Raw genomic sequence first — 22,619 nt, 5'->3', positions numbered from 1 at the left:
CTTGAGAAACAGTACCTAAGGTTGACCTCTAGCCTACATCTCTCTGTCTCTCTGTCTCTCTGTCTCTTCTGTCTCTCTCTCTCTCTCTCTCTCTCTCTCACACACACACACACACACACACACACACACAACTGTGGATTTTATTATCATTGAAGAACTGAGGCAACATGTTGATTAAGAAGGAAGTATGATCTGTGGTGCCATTACTCCAGTACACCTTCAGGCAGGATAGATTGTAGATGGAAGGTTTTATATCTGGGTGGGTTGATGTCCATGTTCTGCTGTTAATGAGCCTTGGTTACAAAAGATGGCCAGTTTAGGCTCTGTATCCCCCATTACTAGGAGACTTTGCTAGGGTTACGCTTGTGAAGAACTTCTGGGAGTGGCCAACCAGTGGTACATCCTGAGGCTCACACCACGAGAGGGATCCCATGCCTGACACTTCCTAGATGTCCAGGAACCAGAGGCAGGATAGCACAGAGACCCAGAATAGGACCAAATACCACCGACCAAAAAAAAGTGAATGAAATGATTTCTAATGATATTCTGCTATACTCATAGACCAGATCCCAGCATAATCATCATTAGAGAGGCTTCAGACAGCAACTGATGGGAACAGAGGCAGATAGTCACAGTCAAACATTGAGTGGGAATCATCTGGATAAAGAGGAAGGAGACAGAGTGTTCAAGGACACCATAAGAACACAGCCCACAGAATCAGCTAAGCAGCAATCATGGGGTCTCACAGAAACTGAAATGAAAAATACAGACCCTCTATGGGTCTAAGCTAGGTTCTCTGCATATGTTTGCATAGTTTGTTGTTCCTGTGGGACTCCTAACAGAGGACAGAGGTGTCTCTGACTCTTTTGCATGAGTTTGGGACCATTTTCCTCCTACTATTGGGTTGCCTAGTCCAACCATCATATGAGGGTGTGTACCTAGTCTTATTGTAACTTGTTAGGGCATGTTCTGTGGATGTCCCTGGGAGGCCTGCTCCTTTGGTTTTTATAAGGGAAATGGAGGAGGAGTGGATCTGGTTGAGAGCTGAGGTGGGAGAGGGACTGGGAGGAGGAGAGAAAGAGGAAACCATGGTCAGGATGCAATGTATGAGAAATAATAAAAATTTAAAAAGAAGAAACTAAGAGGACTGTTTGCAATACCACAATCAGGGAGGCTAATGTATGAGGATTACAACTTTAAGGAGAGCTTAAACTACATAGTGAGATCTTGCCTTAAGAAGTTAAACATGATAGGACATATTCTTTTTTTTATTTATTTATTGTATATAAGTACACTGTAGATGTCTTCAGACACACCAGAAGAGGGCATCAGATCTCATTACAGATGGTTGTGAGCCACCATGTGGTTGCTGGGATTTGAACTCAGGACCTCTGGAAGAGGAGTCAGTGCTCTTAACCACTGAGCCATCTCCTCAGCCCCAGATAGGACATATTCTAATCACAGCATTTGGACTGTGGAGGAGAATCAGGAGGTTAAGGTCATCCTCAGCTACACAGCAAATATGAGGCAAGCTGAGGAACCACTTGAGACCCTGAGACTTGTCTTAAAACAAAGACCTGAGAAAGGGCTGGGAAGATAGGTCAACAGGTAAGAGCATTTCTAGCCAAGTTTTATGATCCTAGTTTGATTCCTAGAACTCATATGTTAGAAGGAGAGAACTGAGCCTCAACATTGTCCTCTGACCTTTGCATGAGTGCCACAGCATATATGTATTCACACATACAAACACACAAGTACAGTAAATAAATAAAATTATTTTATTTAGTAAATAAAATAAAAAATACATTTTACTAAAACAAGAAAAAAGGAAAGGAAGAGCTATCCAATGTGTGTCTAAGGGGATAGCTACATGTTATTTCCATCTGAGCAATACTAAACTATTTTTAAGCCAGAATGAGCAAGATGGGAAAGGACAAGAGGCAGTCATTAATAAGTAAAACATAGAGTAAGTGATGAAGTAGAGTTCCTAAGGGCAGAAATAGCTGTGCTTTCTTCAGAGAAAAAGCCAGAATAGAAAGGCAGATGGCACAAAGTTCATGAGGATCTGCTATAGTTTGGAGCTGGAATGTATCGGAAGGTTCCTGTGTTCAATTTAGGCTTGATCTCGCAAGTGTGTCGAACCTGCAGCCTACAGGCCACATGCATCCAGGAATAGCTATGAATGAGGCCAGGCATGCTTGTAGACCACAATATCATGTCACAATACCAAAAGGTTGGACATCCTTGGATACAGCCTAGCACAAAACGGAGTTAGGCTCTCAAAGATGTGAGCCTAGGAAAGGCAGAAAGTTACATCATTGGAAGTTTTCCTTGAAGCTAATACTGGGGCTCTGGACCGTCTGTTTCCTCTGTATGTCCTTGCATTCAGGCCTCTGTGAGTTGAGCTGTGAATTCCATCACCTCCCCGCCATGGTGTGCTATCTTATCGTAGACTCCTAGCAGTGGAACCAACATGGACAGAAAGGATGAGCAAACCCCTTAGCCTGCCTTCTTTGTAAATTGATTATATCAGACATGTGTTACAGTGATGGAAAGCTGATTGGAAAACTGAATGGATGTGGAGTGGTCTGCTGCGAAAGGTATCCTGATTCCTGCTCGAGATAGGTCGAAGCCCTAGGGACCCTAAGGGATGGGAGGAGCATTCCAAGTCTCCCAGGAGATCAGGCCCCTCTCATGTAGCTACAGCCTCCCACAGTCAATGCCCCAAGCCCCTCCTCCACAGGTGAGGACTTGACCACAGGTCATGTGGCTCAAGACAGACCAGTCATTTAGAAGCAGGACCACCCCCAAATATGTAGATGAGGTCTTCCCAAGCTCTCAGGCCAAACCAATAGGAAGTACCTGCTGTCAGACCCTCACCCATTCCAAAACTGTATATAAGGATCCTATCCATAAGGATTAAACGTGTGCAGGAATTACTCCATCCTCTGAGAGCTTCTGTCATAAGAGCTGTAACACCACCGCTTGGGGAAGAGATCTGCTCTTCTGAAATTGCTGCCAGAAGCTCCCCCAGACCTCAGGGGTGCAACCTAGCCCAATGTCCTGCAGCAGCAGCGGAAATGGAGGAGAAGCAGCACCAGCAGCGGAGGCAGCAGAAGCAGTTCTTCCTCCCTGCCAGAGTTTTCACCCCTTGCCTAAACCTGCGCACCTAGCCGGACCAGACATCTCCATGGAAAGCCTCCAGTACAAAGGTCAATGAAACGATACGCCCTCAGTGCTGAGACTGTGCAAAGACTGAAACCTGCAACCTTGTTCATGGGTGTTGAATCAGCAGAAGAGGGATGGCCACAAGTTCAAGGCCACTCTCGTTTACATTGTTTCACTTTTATCTGATGTGTAACCACTACATTTTTTAATTGGATAAAGAGGTTATAACCCCTAGGCTACTGTCATTTTTCCTAAACAAGTATAATGTCTAATTTTATTTTTCAAAACTTGTCCTTATACCCACAGATACATGGAGCCTTTAACCTTCATCAAATAATTTCACTTTGCAGAGATCCACAACTGGTCAAAATTCAGAGAATAAGTGACCATTGGGTGCCCAGCCCTAAGTGATACATCTATAATCCCACCCTTAATGTTTAAGGCTCAGAGAACACTATGGAAGAACTGGAGGGAAGCTGCTAGAGCCAGAAGACCAGGACACCTGCTGTGATATTGTGTTTTCCAGATAGAACAGAATACAGCAAATACATAGGCGAATGCCAGCAGCAAACCACTGAACTGAGAACGGACCCCGTTGAAGGAATCAGAGAAAGAACTGAAGAGCTTGAAGGGGCTCGAGACCCCATATGTACAACAATGCCAAGCAACCAGAGCTTCCAGGGACTAAGCCACTACCTAAAGACTATACATGGACTGACCCTGGACTCTGACCTCATAGGTAGCAATGAATAGCCTAGTAAGAGCACCAGTGGAAGGGAAGCCCTGGGTCCCTAAGACTGAACCCCAGTGAACGGATTGTTGGGGGAGGGTGGTAATGGGGGAGGATGGAGGGAACACCCATAGAGAAGGGGAGGGAGAGGGGTTAGGGGGATGTTGGCCTGGAAACCGGGAAGGGGAATAACAATTGAAATGTAAATAAGAAATACTCAAGTTAATAAAAATAAAAAAATAAAATAAAGAACTCCCCCAGTCTCCATTCCCTCCTGTCCTGCAAAGCCTTTTAAAAAAAAAAAGAATTAATGAAATATATGAACACAAGTCAAAAAACTCACAAACAACTAGGAATAAATGGAAATAAGACTCAAACTTAACGCATGCCACAGTGACAGCACTGGGAGTTAGTGCAGGCTCCCTGTCCTGGCATCTGGAACAGTTTTTCAGATGTATTCACAAATGGATTAGGGCCCTGTGACTGGGTTCTAGTCAATAAGCACTGTACACCAGATCTTTTTGAAGTGTGCTCCATGTTTGAAAAGGAGGCCCTTTTTCAAACTCTCTTCAAAGGTAAGCTCATCCTTCAATCTATAATACAAGCATCACAGCATGCTTGAGGGAAGTTACAAGGGCTGGTGGTAATATTTGTCCTGTGTCATCTTAGCCTACTTCTATTCTTCTCAAATAATTCTCTTATACCATGGATCCTTATCAATTTTATATAGATCAGGGGACACAGCAAACTTTAGAAACATTTTGAATTACCATGTTTCAGAGAGGACCACTACTAGCAGTTATTGCTAGAGACTGGATGCTGAACTATCAAGAAGAGTGGATGAGCCCCATAGGACAAAAGTGCCAAGTTGAGGGATTCTCATGTGTCTCCCCTTATACTTCCCTCTTACTCCATCTTCCATGGATGGGGCAGGAGACAAAACAGCCACTTGTTATATAGCTGCATCTGCCCCCAAGTGTTGAGGATCCTGTTTCCACTAGCAGGCCAGGGAGAGAGCAGAGCTAGTCTCCATGCCAACAAAGCATGTACTACTGACCCATGACATCAGAAGGGACACACAGGTATGGATGTGCAGGTGAGAGGGTTGAGTGATGTGCCGGGAGGCAGATGAAGACAATGGCTATAACTGAAAGTACTTTTTTTTCCAGTGGAATAAACAAGACTGCCAATTAAGAGTGAAAACAGAAAAAGAGATTTGCTGTATCAAGAGGGTTTTGGAAAGCACTATCAGAGACATGGATCTGGGAACAAAAATGCAGGGGGACTATAAGCTGCCCTTGGTGCCTAATTAAAGTTGTGGTTTATAGTGAGAAGTGAGTGCACAAAGCAAAATAATAAAATAATAAAATGTGGTCACAGTTTTTATCCGAATATGTATTTTATTAAAATTTCTCTAATAGTATATAATTTCAGTTTTATTTCCTTTGATTCCACTAATAGATGCAGATTTTGGAAAATATATTTTAAAGCTGGGAGTATTTTTGCACAAATATAAGTTATCCCTATCTAAATAATGACAATATTTTGTCAAAATGAATACATGGTTCAGGAACTGTCTTTGGATTTCTATTCCTGTAGTGAAACACCACGACCAAAGCAAGTTAGGTAGGAAACAGTTTAGTTTATACTTCCACATCAGTGTTTGTCATCATCAAAGACAGTCAGGACAGAACCTGGAAGCAGGAGCTGATGCAGAGGCCATAAGGAGGTGCTGCTGACTGACTGGCTTTCCTTGTTCAGCCTGCTTTCTATAGAACCCAGGACAACCAGCCCCGGAAAGGCACCACTCACAATAGGCTGAGCTCTCCCTCCTTAATCACTAATTGAGAAAATGCCCTAAAGCTGGATCTTAAGACATTTCCTCAACTGAGGCTTCTTCCACTCTAATGACCCTAGCTTGTGTCAAGTTGACTAATCCAGCACAAGAACTATAAAATGTTATTAAATGGAAAACTTCTTAGACCAATTAAACTTAGTGTATTCACTTAAGCAAAACAACACACACAACTTCAAAACCAGGTGCTCCTCAACCAGAACAGGTTTCTTAGAGCTCTAAAGACAGGATCCTTTATAGAAAAATGGAGATAAGAAATAGAAAACTTCTCTATTTGGTTCAGCCTAGTCAATCAACCAGTAAATTGGTTGTAGCTTAACCAGTTAATCATTTATAACCTAATTAGTTGGTTGACTACAGTCCTCCTGCAACCAACCAAAGCTGAGTTACTACAATTACATTCTATTACTTTGATCTGTTGTGCCAAACATTGGTGCCCAGTTCAAACCCATGGTCTCCTTGAAATAAAATTGAAGCATTCTAATTTTAGAGAACTTTTATGATGATAGTTCTTCCAGAATTCAGAAAATGACTAGCTAAATTTATATAAAATATTTTGATGTTATACTTACTAACTTGATTCAGTATATGTATGTAAACATACATGATTTTGCATATGTGTGTATATATGCACAGCATCATAGGTTATGACATATTTTCTGAAATTTATTAGCATATATTAATTAAATGTAATAATAAGCTTTATTATCGCATCCTCCCTCTACATCTTGGTGTAGGAGTGCTAGGATTACAGATGTTCCCCCATAAGCTTTATGGCTCTGGAGATCAAACTAAGGCTTAATCTGCAAGTATCTTTGCCCTCGGGACAATCAAACTGAATGCTCTTACATTCTTTCTACTCTCTTTTCCAAGAAAAGATAATATAGATGTCCCATTCGTGACTGAATACTCAACAGCCACCTTTTTTGTAGTACTCTGACCAGTTATAAGTCCCTACAGTAACTAACCACTGCCATTTGAAAAAGAAGCATGTCGACCAAAGTTGACGGCACTTATGTAGAAGGCAATTTTATGCGCACATCATGCCTGTTTAGCAAAAGCAACAGCAGCAGCTTCCCCAGTAGGACTTACGTCCTCCTGAGCTGTGGGATTCTTTTACCACATTTTATAAACTGGATACTAAAGAAAAAACTGGAAACAAAAAAAAAACCAAAACAAACAAACAAAAAAGAAACAGAACTATCTGTAGAACTCTAAAATACTCATCTGAAAAACATAGCGTCTAGGAAAGAAATCAAAGTTGAAATAAAAAATAACATGTATAAATTAAGAACAGTGAAAACAATGTGTACTCAGAGGGAAATTCATAGCAGTAAAACTTTTTTTCTTGGTAGAAAAATTCTAAAATAGTATTTCATGTCTCTCAATCAAATACAAAAGAAAAAATCTGGGAAGATTTAGTGCAATAATGGGAAAACCATTGAAGTACATATCTTCTTTCTTAGATAATGTTTGAAATTGTATTTAATAAGCATCCATACTTTCTGCCTAAAATGGCTGGACAGAATAAGGTCCGGTAGTAGTCATAACTTGGTCCAAAACGGTTCATTAGCCTCTCATCCTTTCCAACTACTGACACCTCCAAGTGATGGCTAGGCCATCTTGTCTGGCTTCATTTTGTCTTACTTCTGGGGGATTCCATATTTTTTCCTTCTTTGTCTACTCTGCCCTTCACATAAGTAGCCCTTTTCCTTTGGGTTTGGTGATGGAGTTCAATGTGTCTTACAGAACTCCTCCTAGTCAAACTGCTACTATCTCCACAGGACCAGTTGTGCTTGCTTACAAAGGATAATCACAGATGTTTTCATTCACTGTTTACATTCCCTCAGACATGAGGTGCAGAGGGTGATAGCATCCTACCTAAGTATCTAACCATTCCGTACAACCAGTTGTTTGTAATTCTTCTCCAATTGTGTGTGGCCTCCAACTCTCAAGGAGGGCTAGAATATATAATAGGCTGGGGGGAAACGAAGGTTAAAGGACTCCTTCTAGATAGTCATGGGGAAGCCATTGTCCATGCTGAATGCAGCCCTTCAGATGTGGCTGCTTTAAGGTGAAACAATTTCCCATCTATAATCCCTCACTCTTAGTCTCTAAGTAAGCCCAATAAACTCATTGGTGCCCCATGGTGATCTTTAGAGGAGTAGAAGCTCAGTTTTGTCATTGAGATTGTAGAGCGAATCTCTTATAAGCATCACCTGTCAAAAAAAACAAGCCAATGGTCAATGAGTTGAGGCAGGAAATAGGAGGTAGGACACTGGCAGGAAGAGAGCAGATTCCGGAAAATAGAGTAGAAAAGAGATTCAAGATTGCCACAAGGAGATGAACATAATCCAGCAGGGACACACTGAAGGAGATGCTGAGGAGACCCGAAGGAAGAAGCAGGCCAGGACTGGAGAGGTAACTAACATAGTATAGTTTAAATGGTTAAATGAGTTACAAACTAGTCAGGGAAGGAACTGAAGCTTATGGCCAAGACATTTATTTGTTAATAATTACTCTCATTATTCTGGGAACAGGAGCTGGAAAGAAAAAAACAGGTTTAATTTTTTAACAAGGACTTTATTAGAAAGAGGTAGACACTGTATAGCATCCTCTATGAGAGAAAATTATTGCAATAAGTAATATTGATCCTCACAGCCCATTGAAATACACATGAGGAAAGCCATTTACTCCAGCTTCTTTAGGTCAACTGAGCTATCTTTAGGAATATGTCAAATGAATCAGCATAACTATGAAGAGTTTAAGTGTATACAAGGTTCATAGAACAGCTACTGGGAATAATCAAATGCATCACTGAGATACGTGAAGCGGAGTGGGCTGAGAAGTACACTGAATTGATAGAAGAGACACAGATTGAATTCAAGAGCACTTCCAGGCACTAGAGAATAGTGTATGACACATATCTACAACACAATTCAGTAGAGGCTTTTCTACGGTGTTGATTAAAACTCTTGCCTTCAGTGGGAAAAAGAGTTGAACCTGGCGTCATCAAAAAGGGAAAAGGGAAAACGTTAATTGTGGGAATATTTTAAAGGTAAAGAAACCATGAATTCTATAGTCTTTTCAATGTTTATGACTGATTCTCCCTTTCTCAGCTGCAATTGATTACCTGTGGCTTTTCTTCTAGGGTGGAGCCTTGTGAAATATACCCCAGTTATGTTGGCAACTCAACTAGCATTATATAAGTCTTCCTAGGCAATCAGGTTGAGAGTTCCTGGGGTGGCGTCCCTGTCATGTCTAAAGACACTATCTTACTGCAGCAGCCTAGTCCTTTGGCCTTTACAGTCTTTCTATCCACTCTTCCGTGATGTTTCCTGAGCCTTAGATATAAGGGTTGTATTGAAGAGGTAGCAGCTGGGAATAGGTACCCCATGGCTGCCTATTCTCTACATTTTGACCAGTTGCGGATCTCTGTAGTATCTTCCATCTGCTGCAAGGGGAAGCTTCTCTGATGAGGAATGAGATCTATAGTTAGCTATGAGTATAAGGAAAAATATTTAGAAAATTGAAACTATACTGGCTTAGAAAATTGGTAGGAATGGGTTCTGTGCTAGGGTCTATGACCTTTCTGGCTGTGATTGGCCAGGTGTACTCATTCATTTAACTGCTGCCTATGGCTGCTTCCCTCCTACAAAAGCAAGTGGTTACAACAGAAATGGCTTGTCCCGCAAAAGCTGAAATGTTTGTCTTGCCCTTACAGCAACAGATTGCCTGACACTGAGGTCCAGTCATGTACATTTTCTCTAGGTTGCTCATTTGTGAGTTGTCCTTTTCCCTGTGGGAAATGGGTGTTTGTTTTCACACATGAAAAACACCATTCCAACTGAAAAAGGTTCTTTATCAGCCTGTGAAAAACTCAAGATGGTTTATTTCCAACTCTTACAACAAAACAGGAATACAGAATTATATTGTTGCTTATTGCTTTCTATGTTGCTAAACTACTGAAAATAAAATTGAGCTTTTATGCATGAAAAAATGTATTTCTATAATGTGATAACTTGCTTTTTTTAGTTTTATAAAATAAAAGCCCATTCTCCTCTTAAATTTTGACAAACTGTCACATAGAAGAAAGAACTGCTTTGTGTTAAGGTGACTTGATTTATTCTGTTTTATTATTGCCAAGCAACCTCTTCTCAAATCCCAGAGTTCTGACTTCTTTTAATAGACATAGAGGCATTATCTGACTTCCAAGAATTTATATTAAGCTCTTACAAAGTGTATTACGAATGTAGTCCACACAAACATTGAAACATAACTCTGAGACAGCTGCATTAGAACCATGGCTGGTTTAGGTTACCATTTACTTTTTTGAATATAGCAAAGATGCAGCAGTGGAAAAGACCTTCAAGAATCTAAGGTAATAGCTGGAGTTGGATTCTTCCTACAATGGAATCCACCATGGAAATGCTGGAGCTACGCTATCTAATTAAACTAAGGTGTTAGCATGAAATTGAACTTTCTCCCTTCGAATTATCATTCCATATACATTCAAAAACATTTCTTCACCTAGACTCAATCAAATTGCTACTCTGTGACATTCTGCTTGAGTTCTAGGGTGGAATTTTTGTCTTTTATTTTATATTATTCATTTACTTTGTATTTATGACTGTTTTGCTCACACATACAAATGTTGACTATGTGCATACCTGAGGCCAGAAGAGGAAACCACAGTCCCTGGAACTAGAGTTAAGATGTTTGTCAGCCGCTCTTTACTGCTGAGCCATCTCTCCAGCCCTGTGCTCATTTTTAAACTAGACATTGAGAAACCACTTCTGTGGCCCAAAAGAAATGAAAACTAGGCGAATGTCAGCTCTCAAAATCCAAGAGGTCATGCCATTCACAGTCATCTTCATTATTGTCATTTAAACATATCACTCCTCCAGTTCCTGCCTTCTCCCCTAGTGGTTGCTTTCGGGTATCAGTCATTAAGTAGTCTTGGCTGGGGAAGGGTAGCACTTGTAGGCAGAGGCTGATATTATACTAAGACTTTGATGTACAGAGTCCGGTTACCTATACTCTTAGCCTTCCCAGTCAATTTCTATATCTTCTAGCATTTCCTAAATATATCAAGTTCAAGGCCATCCTGAGCTATACAAGACCCTGTCTCAAATTTACAAAACAACAACAAAAACATTGCCCTATACAATAACTTCTTAATAAGCAGTCACTTAAAAATGTGGATGGGTCATGAAAATTTTGGCAATAGTAATGATTTCTGAAATAAACGAAATTTATTTCAAAATTGAATAGAAAATGAATCTGAGCTACTTCTCGCAGGGCTCGCCCATGTGGCATGTGGCATGGTATGAATTCCCTGTTCTGAACACATAACTTGGGCCCCCTTCACCACGCATGCCTTCACACCGTACAATATTAGCAATCACCATAGCACCTTAAACATCTGCACTCATATTTAAGGCTGTTGTATGTCACGAATTAAAGTGTTCTCCATGTCCAGGCAAAATGTTCTGCTATTATAAAAACATAATGGTTTAATTATGGAAAACAGACTTTTAATGATCTTCAACGACTTCCAATGATCCTCCTCTAGTATGTATCAATCAAGTATAAGCTAGCAGGGTTGATTTCAACAAGTGCTGTTTGTGGACTGTTGAGTAGGCTCAGCCAGCAATGGTCCTTGTTACAAGCCTGCCATCCTAAGTCTGAACCCTAGAAACCCCATACAGAGATAGAAATGGAGAACCTGCACTGAAAATGCCATATGTACTCGCATACACCATCCTGCACTCACGCGCACAATTTTATTTTAAAAGGTATTTATTTTTATGTGTTTGGATGTTTCACCTGCATATGCAGCTGCACCATATGCATGCAGTACCCAAAGCAACCAGAAGAGGGCAACAGATCAAGGAAGACTGGAGATACTTGTAAACCACCATGTGCTGGAAATCAAACCTGAGTTCTCTGCCACTGAACCATCTCTCCAGGCCAACACCATAATTTTCAAAAACTGTTCTTTGACTGTTGAGTTTTATTTGAAAAGTCTTTAAATAGCCGGACAGTAGTGACACACCCCTTTACTCTCAGTACTCCTATGACAGAAGCAGGCGAACCTCTTTTGAGTTTGAGGCCAGCTTGGTCTACAAAGTGAGTTCCAGGATAAGCAGGACTACACAGAAAGACTGTCCCCCAAAAAACAAAAACCAAAATAAAAAAGTCTTTAAATCAAATCAGGCTTCAGATTAGGACAGAATTTCCAATAATTTCTAAAATGGCCATAGACCTATTTCTACCGTTTTGTACCACCTATTTACATAAAACGACATTCTCAATATTGGCAGTTAAAAAATAAAAACGTTGATCAGCTCAGAAAAATGTTCAAAATGCTCTGAATCCTGAACTATCAAATATTCAGCCAAGATTCGATTCATTTTTTAGATCTATTTTGAATTTTTACTTAAGTATATGTATTAGGTGCGTGCATGAGCAAATGTGTATGAGTGCTCACAAAAAGCCAGGAGATGGTGCTAGACCCGTGGATCTGGAGTTATCTGGTCATTGTGAGCCACCCAATATGAGTACTAATGACTGAACTTGGGTCTTCTGGAAAAGCAGCCGCTGAGCTATCTCTCCAGCCCAAGATTTCATTCCTTATATGAAAATAAATCACATCAATTGTATTAGTAGGCAAATCTTTTACCTAGTAAAATGATACAGATGCCAAAGGATTATTTGAAAATATATTTCTTTATTTACTATCAAGAAATATTGAGTTTATATACTTATTTTTCTATCTATATACTCAGTTTTTTCTTGGGAAAAATACAGTCATGAATGGAAAAAACATTGGAAGTTTTACCCTATATCACCTATAGGTACCTCTACAGTATATTTCATTTGAGGTGGTTTAATCTCTCTATAGATCAAGAAATATTTTTAATTTATTATCATCAAACACTGGCCCCCCCTTCCCTGTCCCCACCTCTCACAGAGACTTCTCTCATCCCCCTCCCCTTCTCCTGAGAAGGTGGGATGACCTGGGTATCCCCCCAACCTTGACCCATCAAATCTCTTTCACTGAGGCCAGACAAGACAGCTTTGTTAGGGAACAGATACCACAGTCAGCTACAGCTTTAGGAGGAGCCTCCATTCCCATCCCCTTCACAGCCTTCAATCCTTCCCCCAAGTCTTCCATAAAAGTCCCCAAGCTCCGTTCACTGTTTGGCTGTAGGTGTCTGCATCTGTCTGAGTCAGCTGCTGGGTGGAGCCTCTCAGAGGACAGCTATGCTGGACTCCTGTCTGCAAAGATAACAGGGTATCATTAATCAAATTATAATTATTTTAATAAATTAATAAATATAATTATTTTAATAAATAATAATTTAATTAAATTAATAAATTATTTAATTTATTAATTAGAAATTATTTAATTTATTAATTAGAAATTATTTAATTTATTTATAAATTCTTTAATTTATTAATGCATTAATAAATTAATTAATAAATTAATAAATATAATTATTTTAATAAATAATAAAATTAAATTATCAGAGAGTTTTACTTGCACGTGGGACGTATCTCACATTGGGCTGGTCATTGGTTGGCCATTCTTTCAGTCTGCTCCATCTTTCTCCCTGCATTTCTTTTAGACAGGGCAGATTTTGGGTTGAAAGTTTTGTTGGTGAGTTTGTCCTTATCCATTACACTGGGGTCCTGTCTGGATTGTTGTGGGGACCTCTTTCTGTTCCATGTCCCCACTGGCCCAAGCATCTTGGCTGGGTCACCTACACTGATCCTGGAAGCCTGCCCACCTCAGGTCTCTGGAACTTCCTAAAGATTCTCTCCCCCACCACCCCAGCCAGCAGCTGCAGTTTCCATTCCATTCTCCCTGGAATCCCTCCATGTCTCTCCTCACACCTGGTCCTGCCTCCCTCATTCCTCTCCCCTCCTTCTCTTACCTGCTCCCTTCCCTTCCTCTCAACCTCCCTCTTCCCTTGCTCCCTTTCTCCCTCCCTCCCTCTGCCTCCTATGAATATTGTATTCCCCCTTCTAACTGTGATTCAAGCATCCTCGCTTGGACCTTCCGTCTTGTTTAACTTCTTTGGATCTGGGGTGGGTCATATATCATGGGTATTTTGTACTTTCTGGCTAATATCCACTTATCAGTGAGTACACACCATACATGTCCTTCTGGGACTGGGTTACCTCACTCAGGATGATATTTCCTAGTTCATTCCATTTGCCCCTGGATTTCATGAAGTCACTGTTTTGGATAGCTGAGTAATATTCCATTGTGTAGATGTACCACATTTTCTGTATCCATTCCTCTGTTGAAGGGCATCTGGGTTCTTTCCAGCTTCTGGCTATTATAAATAAGGCTGCGATGAACATAGTGGAGCATGTGTCCTTGTGGTAGAATAGAGCATCCTTTGGGTGTGTGTTCCGCAATATGCCTCCTATGCATTAAATAGGACTGGGGCCTGAAGGGGAAGTAGTAGTTTTTCAGGTGGAGAAATCTAAGAGAAAATATTCAAGTTTCAAAATACAAGCTCTAAGAAAACAAAGCTAATTACAAGATTAAAGAGTTGAATGTTAATTAGTTCAGAAATTGACTGAAAAGGATCCATATGAAATGGATAAAGTGAACTTCCCCTGTAGATAAGAGTAGAGAAAGAGCAGATGACAAATTCATGAATAGTGGTTTATTTTTATATAAAGTACAAACCAAATTTGATTTAAATGTTCGTCATTAGCATTGTGGACTCTTTGCACATTTTAAAAAATTTACCAAAACTAAAAACAAATGAAGGCTGAGAATATAGGTCACTGGTAGAGCACTTGCCTAGCATATGTGAGACCTTATCTGTAATTTCCAGCACCAAAAAAGGACAAAACAATGCTAATTGAATTTAACCTGTTTAATATAAGATGGAGATGAGCCAGGTATGGTGGTTCATTACTATATGTCCAGTACTCAGGAGGCTAAGCAGGAGAATCATTCAGACTACATGGAAAGAAAACTAATGGAAAATAAAATAGGGATGATTCAGTAGTTAATATATATATCAAGAGATATAGATTGCTTTTTATTTGTACCCTATATAAAAATCTCTTCAACTCATAAAATTCGGATCTACCAGGGCATCCTGAAAAATTCACAGTCCAACCCCAAGCCTTTATTTGCCAAATAATCTTTCTTCACCAAATCCCTCATCTCTACCTTCTACCTCCTGACTCAAGAATATGAAAATCAAATATATAAAAGTAGATAGTTTAAGTAAAAAATACAGATTATAAAAGGAAATTATTGTGCTAAATTGTTTCTCTCTCTTTACTGAAACTGGAATTTGTTCTGTACTCTGGCTGGTGAGGTACGACCTCTTGCTTCAGCCTCCAGAGTATTGGGACTACAAACCTGCACCTTTGTTTCTGCTATATTGTTGGTGAGCTCATGGTTAAATCAAGAGATCAATTTCCAGAGGAAAATTCTGAGAAGATTTCAAAGACAATCCCTTCATTTCAATCGTTTTGTGAGAGAGTCTTTTTTTTTTTCTTTTCTTTTTTTCGGAGCTGGGGACCGAACCCAGGGCCTTGCGCTTTCTAGGCAAACGCTCTGCCACTGAGCTAAATCCCCAACCCTGAGAGAGTCTATGTATATGCCATTCTTTCAGTCAAATATTCCCTATGTCTCTCTCCACAACTCCTACTTTATTGTGATATAGAAACCTAGTAGGGCTCGTATACATTTTTTTCAATCCAATACAGTGCTATTTCATGGACTGATAATCTATTGTATATCATGCAATAAGAATCCATTCTAAAACTATTCTAATATGATTTCTTTTAACATCTTTATTTGTGGTTTAGTTGTATATAATTGTATTTCTTCAACTTCTGTGGTTCCTTCTCAGGTATTACACCAATTATCAAGACTCATTTCTGATTAAAACATGCATGAATAGCTTTATGAGGTACATCTTCGCTGATGTGTTTGCTAGTACAGTTGTAAAACAATTCTATGGGCTGGAAATTTAAGTCAATATGTGCTTAGTGCAAGAACCTGGGTTTAATCTCCAGGGTGAAAGATATCAAAAATGTTCATTTCCAACACAACTTTGCTTTGAAATGGCTTTCACATAACCCTACAAATATTTTTGGAATGCAAACTTACGGCAAACTCCACTTGGAGGAAGAAATACAAAGAAAGATAGATTCTATTGTCTCAAGACTCATGCTCTATGGGATGAAAATAATATATAAATGAATAAGATATTTTATGATGGGTTCTATATTATAAATTAGACTTGCATATGAAAGTATGATAATGAAGAAAGGAGGGATTCCTTTGGTGTTGCATGGTTGCTTCTTAATGAAAGTGATATTTGAGCTGGATATTGAAGGATGAGTTAGTCATTTGCAATATGGGGTAAACAGAAGGCTAGACTTTGGAGGTAAATGATTATTAAAGTTGACTGACTAGACAAATCTTTTAGAAACATACAAGGATTTAGACGAGGCAGCAGTGGGAGTCATGCGGGTTTGACTTGCCAAAGAGATAAAGAGTCATGGGCTTCAATATCAAAGGAGTATATCAAAAAAAGAAAGAGGGGGATGTAAGAAAGATGAAATGTGTATACAGTGGTTTGAATAAGCAATGTCCCCTATGGTTCAGGTGTTTGAACCCTTGGTGCTAGTTGGTGGTGGTGCTGTTTGAAGGTTATAGAACCTTTGAGAGAAAGAGTGTTGCTGGAGGAAGTACATCACTAGGGGTGGGCTTTGGGCTTTATAGCCTTGTTCCACTTTCTGTTCTCTCTCTGCTTCAGACTTCCGGTTGAAACTATAACCTCTCATCATCCTGCTCTGGATGTCTGCTACAGTACTTCTCCTATCATAATAGACTCTCCTTCAGAAACAATAAGCCAAAATGAACTGTTTCTTCCATAAGTTTCTTTTGGTCATGATATTTTATCACAGCAACAAAATTATAAAATGTGATATGCTACCAAAAATTATAAAACAATTTTAAAAATTATAAGATTAAAGGGAAACAGAGTAGATGCATATACAAAAGGAGAAAATGTACCGAATCTGAGTCTTTTTACCTATTAATACAACTAACTTAGCTTTGCTGTGTTCTATCTAAATGTATGGCAGTGCTTGTAATTCTTCGCTTAAAGGCTAATTCAGGCTGCTACAAGTCCCCTCTGACTGTGCACACTACAAGCTAGAAGTATCAGAGAATTAAAGACTCCTACAAGTAATCCCCAACTAATGAGTAGCAAGAATTGGTAAATAAAGATTCCATCTCCCATGTTCCTTGTACGGGATCACTGTGAGTTATCCATTTTATCTCTATAACAAGACCAATACACAGCTGATTTATTTGGATTCCCTTGAGAAGAGGTAATAGCTAATTCTGACAGTCAGATTGATTGTATTAATGAATACCTAGGCCATTAATGAGGCATACCTTTGGGTGTGCCTGTGAGGCCTGTGTACAGAGAATTAACTAAGCGGAAAAGACCTACTAGACTGGTGCTGAGTGGCACATGAGCTCAGGAGAGGCAGCCGACTGAGCACTGCCATTCTCCTTTCTTAGTTTCCTTGCCCACGGAGATAGGAGCGGGTAGCCTCCCAATATCACAGACAGGAACTCACCTCACTGCTATACCTTTCCTATTGTGATGAACTCTATTTCACAAATTGTGATTCAAAATAAAGCCTTCCCTTCCGATGCTTTTTTTTTGGAAGGGGGGGGTCTGCTATGTCCTTGCAACAGTGAGAAAAATAACATCTATAACACCTCTGTTTGGAAGTTTTCCCTGATCTTTATTACTTGCCAACTCCCCTAGTGGATTATCTCCCAAAGAAGTGACTTGTACTTTAATTCTCGTCCCATATGTTGATTAGAAAGCAAGGTGTGAAGGAAGGAATGTGAATGGAACAGTTAAGATTTGAAAGTGGCTATGAAAAATGAATGAAGAGAGAAAGAAAGAAACAAACAAACAAACAAACAAACAAACAAACAAAAAAGCAGGCAGGCAAGAAAGACATAAAAGAAACCAATCAGGGGTTGGGGATTTAGCTCAGTGGTAGAGCGCTTGCCTAGCAAGCTCAAGGCCCTGGGTTCAGTCCCCAGCTCCGGGGAAAAAAAACAAAAAAAAACAAAACAAAAAACAAACAAACAAAAAAAAGAAACCAATCACATTGTAGAAAAGCTGGAACAAAATAATCCAGTAACAGATCTCTTAAAGTAGATTTTGGCTTTAGCTTCACATTAAAATTACCTGAGATTAATAAGAGCAAAACAACTGATTTAAACATGCAGCAAAAAGACTGAACCCCCAGTGAACGTGATTGTTGGGTGGAGGGCGGTAATGGGGGGAGGATTGGGAGGGGAACACGTGCAGCAAGACTGAGAACCACTGCTTGGAACAGAGGCAGTGGTCATGAGGTACCAAGGACACTGTGATTATAGCTGCAGGGTCTGTCCCTGCCTCCCCTTACACCCTTCCAACCCCCACATTGTGCTCCTCTGATATCTGATATTATTGTGAGTGGCTCAAAATAAATGGGACACAGAAAAGTAAAATTGTCTGAAGATTGAATCAATGTCCACATTATATTTGAAAGCTTTGGAATTGGATTTGGCTTGCTGATTCTGGCCTTAGGGTAATCTGGGTTGTTTTCTCTCTGGTTCAAAATGACAATTTTAAAATAATTATTTGATTTATAGGATCTGCTAGATGAATGAACAATGCCAAAAAGAGAACATATGGCCAGGCCTTGGTTTTCTTTTAACCTCACTGGAGGCAAATCCAATAGGCTAGATGACTCTTACTCATGATCTCTCTTGTCCTAATTTACAGTGGAATTTAATTTTCTGATTGGATTTTGGATAAGCTTTCAGAAAAATGACAAAGATCAATGCGTGTTAAGAAATGGGTTAGCAGGGAGTCTCTGGATGGTAAAATACTGAAGATCAGCTTTTAGAATCATCCTCGAGTGAGACCCAGGTACTTATTTTAATGGCTATATTAGAAATAAGCATCATAACACAAGACAAGTTTTATCTCATCAAAGAGAGGAAATATTTGTAGCACGTACAGTAAACTAGAATACACACATACACTCATTGATAATTGGCTATTAGCCCAAATGCTTGAATTACCCTAGATGCACAGAACACATGAAACTCAAGATGAATGATCAAAATGTGAATGCTTCACTCCTTCTTTAAAAGGGGAACAAGAATACCCTTGGCAGGGAATAGAGAGGCAAAGATTAAAACAGACACAGAAGGAACACCCATTCAGATCCTGCCCCACATGAGGCCCATACATATACAGCCACCCAATTAGACAAGATTGATGAAGCAAAGAAGTGCAGGCCGACAGGGCCGGATGTAGATCTCTCCTGAGAGACACAGCCAGAATACAGCAAATACATAGGCGAATGCCAGCAGCAAACCACTGAACTGAGAATAGGACCCCGTTGAAGGAATCAGAGAAAGAACTGGAAGAGCTTGAAGGGCTCGAGACCCCATATGTACAACAATGCCAAGCAACCAGAGCTTCCAGGGACTAAGCCACTACCCAAAGACTATACATGGACTGACCCTGGCTCCAACCTCATAGGTAGCAATGAATATCCTAGTAAGATCACCAGTGGAAGGGGAAGCCCTGGGTCCTGCTAAGACTGAACCCCCCAGTGAACGTGATTGTTGGGGGGAGGGCAGCAGTGGTGGGAGGATAGGGAGGGGAACACCCATAAAGAAGGGGAGGGGCAGGGGTTAGGGGGATGTTGGCCCTGAAACCGGGAAAGGGAATAACATTCGAAATGTAAATAAGAAATGCTCAAGTTAATAAAAAAAAAAGAATACACACATGCATGCAGGCATGTGTGTATGCACACACACAATCTGTATCAAATTTACAACAAAAAAAACATTGAAACATTAACTCATGGTTGATGATACTCTGCTGTACAGTGAATACAACTGGACTTTAAAATCAAACATTCTTGAATAAGGACCTCTGGTCACAAGGTGTTCTGATATTCATTTCATTGCATTGTTGGTAGGATTAAATACAGAGCAGATGCCCAGTAAAATTGCTTACTAGAGTTTTTTGAATAAATCATTAGTTATAATTAGCATAATCATTAATTGCATTAACAAGTTTCAGATTTTGTTTGATACTTGTTCTAAAATGGAAATACTTTATTTCTAAAATTGCCACAGAAAATTTTTGAGCAAACTTTCTCTCATATTTTTCTGTGACCTGCTTAACTATTTTATTAACCGTTAATTTGTATACAAAATAAATCATAGGTATTTTTGTTTTATGTGTATGGGCGTTTGCCTGCAAGTGTGGTTGTGAATCACACGTGTGCCTAGTGCCCACAGGGGCCAGAAGAGAGTGCTGGATTCCCTTCGACAAGGGTGACAGATGGTTGTGAACTGCCAAGTGGGTAGTAGGAATTGAACCGGGATCCTCTGGCTCTAAGGCCTTTTATTACAAAAATGCACACTCATAATGTACTAATGGACTTAAGAGTCACATGTTTACTTCAGGTTGTTTTATTTTGGTTTTTTGTTTGTTTTACCTTGGCCTTGTAGTGGGTCTTTAACTACAATGATGCTGGCTGCTATATAAGAAAATCCTCCATTGACTGGATGATTTAGGAACATAATTCATCCATGGTCACATCTAACCATCTCTTTATTGGAAGTAGAGGTCACACGAAGTATTAATGCTGCATTCTGTTTTGTCCTTGTGGGTTCAAAACCAGCTCTGTAATTTTCGCCACTGAAGGCAGATTTGGGTAGACTTGGAAAAACTTGTTTTCCTTATTTCATATGCTTCGTGGCTTGTGAAATATACTGTCTTGCAAATCCCGCCATATCAATGGTCAGTCCGAAGGCTACCACTCTACTGGCTGTGACACCACTCCATGGCCCTGCACAGTACACTCATCCCAGCCACCATATCTTTATATTTCAATCAAAAAGGAGAGTATTTTTAACCAGAGAAAATGGTTATTTCTGCTCTTTCATACATCAGATTGTCCAGGAAGATGTGTGCATATGTGAAATAACATATTACTACACATATGGTTTAAAGGCAAATCACCACTGGAGGAGCTAACCAACCATCCAGATTTCTCTCAGAATCATACTTCCTGATTTACTTCACTTTCTGAAAATCAAAAATATCATCCCCAAAGAGAAAGTGTGATGGCTTGTATATGCTCAGCCTAGGGAGTGGCACTATTAGGAAGTGTGGCCTTGTTGGAGTGGATGTGTCACTGTGTGTGGGGGCTTAAGACCCTCACCTTAGCTGCCTGGAAGCCAGTATCTGCTAGCAGCCTTCAGATGAAGATGCAGAACTGCTCCTCCTGCACCATGTCTGCCTGGATGCTGCCATGCTCCCACCTTAATGATACTGGACTGGACCTCTGAACCTGTAAGCCAGCCCCAATTAAATGTTGTCCTTTATGAGAGTTGCCTTGGTCATGGTGTCTGTTCACAGCAGTAAAACCCAAACTAAGACAAAAAGTTATTTTAAAAAACTACTTTATTTGATATAATTTTAGAAATGAGGTATATTTTAAGAAAAAAACTGAGCTGGAGAGATAGTTCAGCAGTAAAGAGCATTGGCTGCTCTTCCAGAGGACCCCAGTTTGATGCCTGGCATGTTCACAACCACCTGCCACTCCAGGTCCAGGAGATCTCATGCCCTCTTGTGGCTTCTGTGGGTATTGCATTCATTGTGACACCCAGATATAAATGAATGCAAAACGCCCATGCAAATAAAATGAAAAAAGATACATCTTACAATTTTTTAAAATAAATAAGTACATAGGCTAGGAAAAATGTCACTTAGAATCTTTGATACATCTGAATATATCAACAGGACAAGTTATGAACTTGTCTGTTACTAAGAAATTCTTGCCCAAGTTTTAATATGCTTCCTAAATTTCTACTCAGTGTTTCCTTATTGCTGTTCTTCACTCTTTTCCACATTGCTGATAGGGTTGATTTTGGCCTTTAAATTTTCACTAATGGTGGTAACAGTAGCAAATCCAGTATCTATTGGTTTATAAGATGAGCTTACATCTCAGATCTCAGTCAGCTAGCGTTTAGGTAAAGTACACATGTGTATGCTCAAATATATATGTATATATTCTGTGAACACTTGAGTAGTTGATATGGTATATTTTATATATTTTAATAACAAGTAGACAAAACTATCAAAAATCATCACTTAACCTCACTAAAGGTAAAAGCATGCAATATTTATTTACCTAGACTATATGTAAGCATTTTATAGCACTACTGTCTAGTAAAAATAAAATGTAAATAATGTTTGTTCATGTTAAATTTCTACTATCCACACTAAAATTAAAGATAAGCAAGTAAAATTCTTTTTAATATTATACTATGTTGTACATTTAATTGGAGATATGTAAAATACTCTGAAAGTATGAAGATTATTAATATTTTTCATCTTTCATACTAAGTATTCACAATTTACACTTACACTTTGCAATTCATAAACATTTTCATCAGATAAAATTTATATTTAAATTTCACAGTATTTATATTTTTTCTATACTGAAGTTGTTTTACATATACACAAAAGGTCCCTATAACTCAGTGAAGAATCTGTTTTTAAGGTTATTTCAATATAGTACTTTTGAGTGTCCAAGGCTAGCCTCAAACACAATATGAATCCAAGGATAACTTTGAACTTTTGATCCTCCTTCCCCCACCACCTTCCTGCGTGCTAGGATTCCAGGCATGCTGGGAAATGGGCCCTGTTCATGCAGTATACTCTACTAACTAAGCTACATCTCCAGCCCCTGATTTTTAAAGTT

This window comes from Rattus rattus, chromosome X, assembly GCF_011064425.1.
Source record: "Rattus rattus isolate New Zealand chromosome X, Rrattus_CSIRO_v1, whole genome shotgun sequence".
Taxonomy (NCBI): domain Eukaryota; kingdom Metazoa; phylum Chordata; class Mammalia; order Rodentia; family Muridae; genus Rattus; species Rattus rattus.
The sequence above is the reverse complement of the archived record's forward strand: the minus strand, read 5'-3'. Positions refer to the sequence as shown.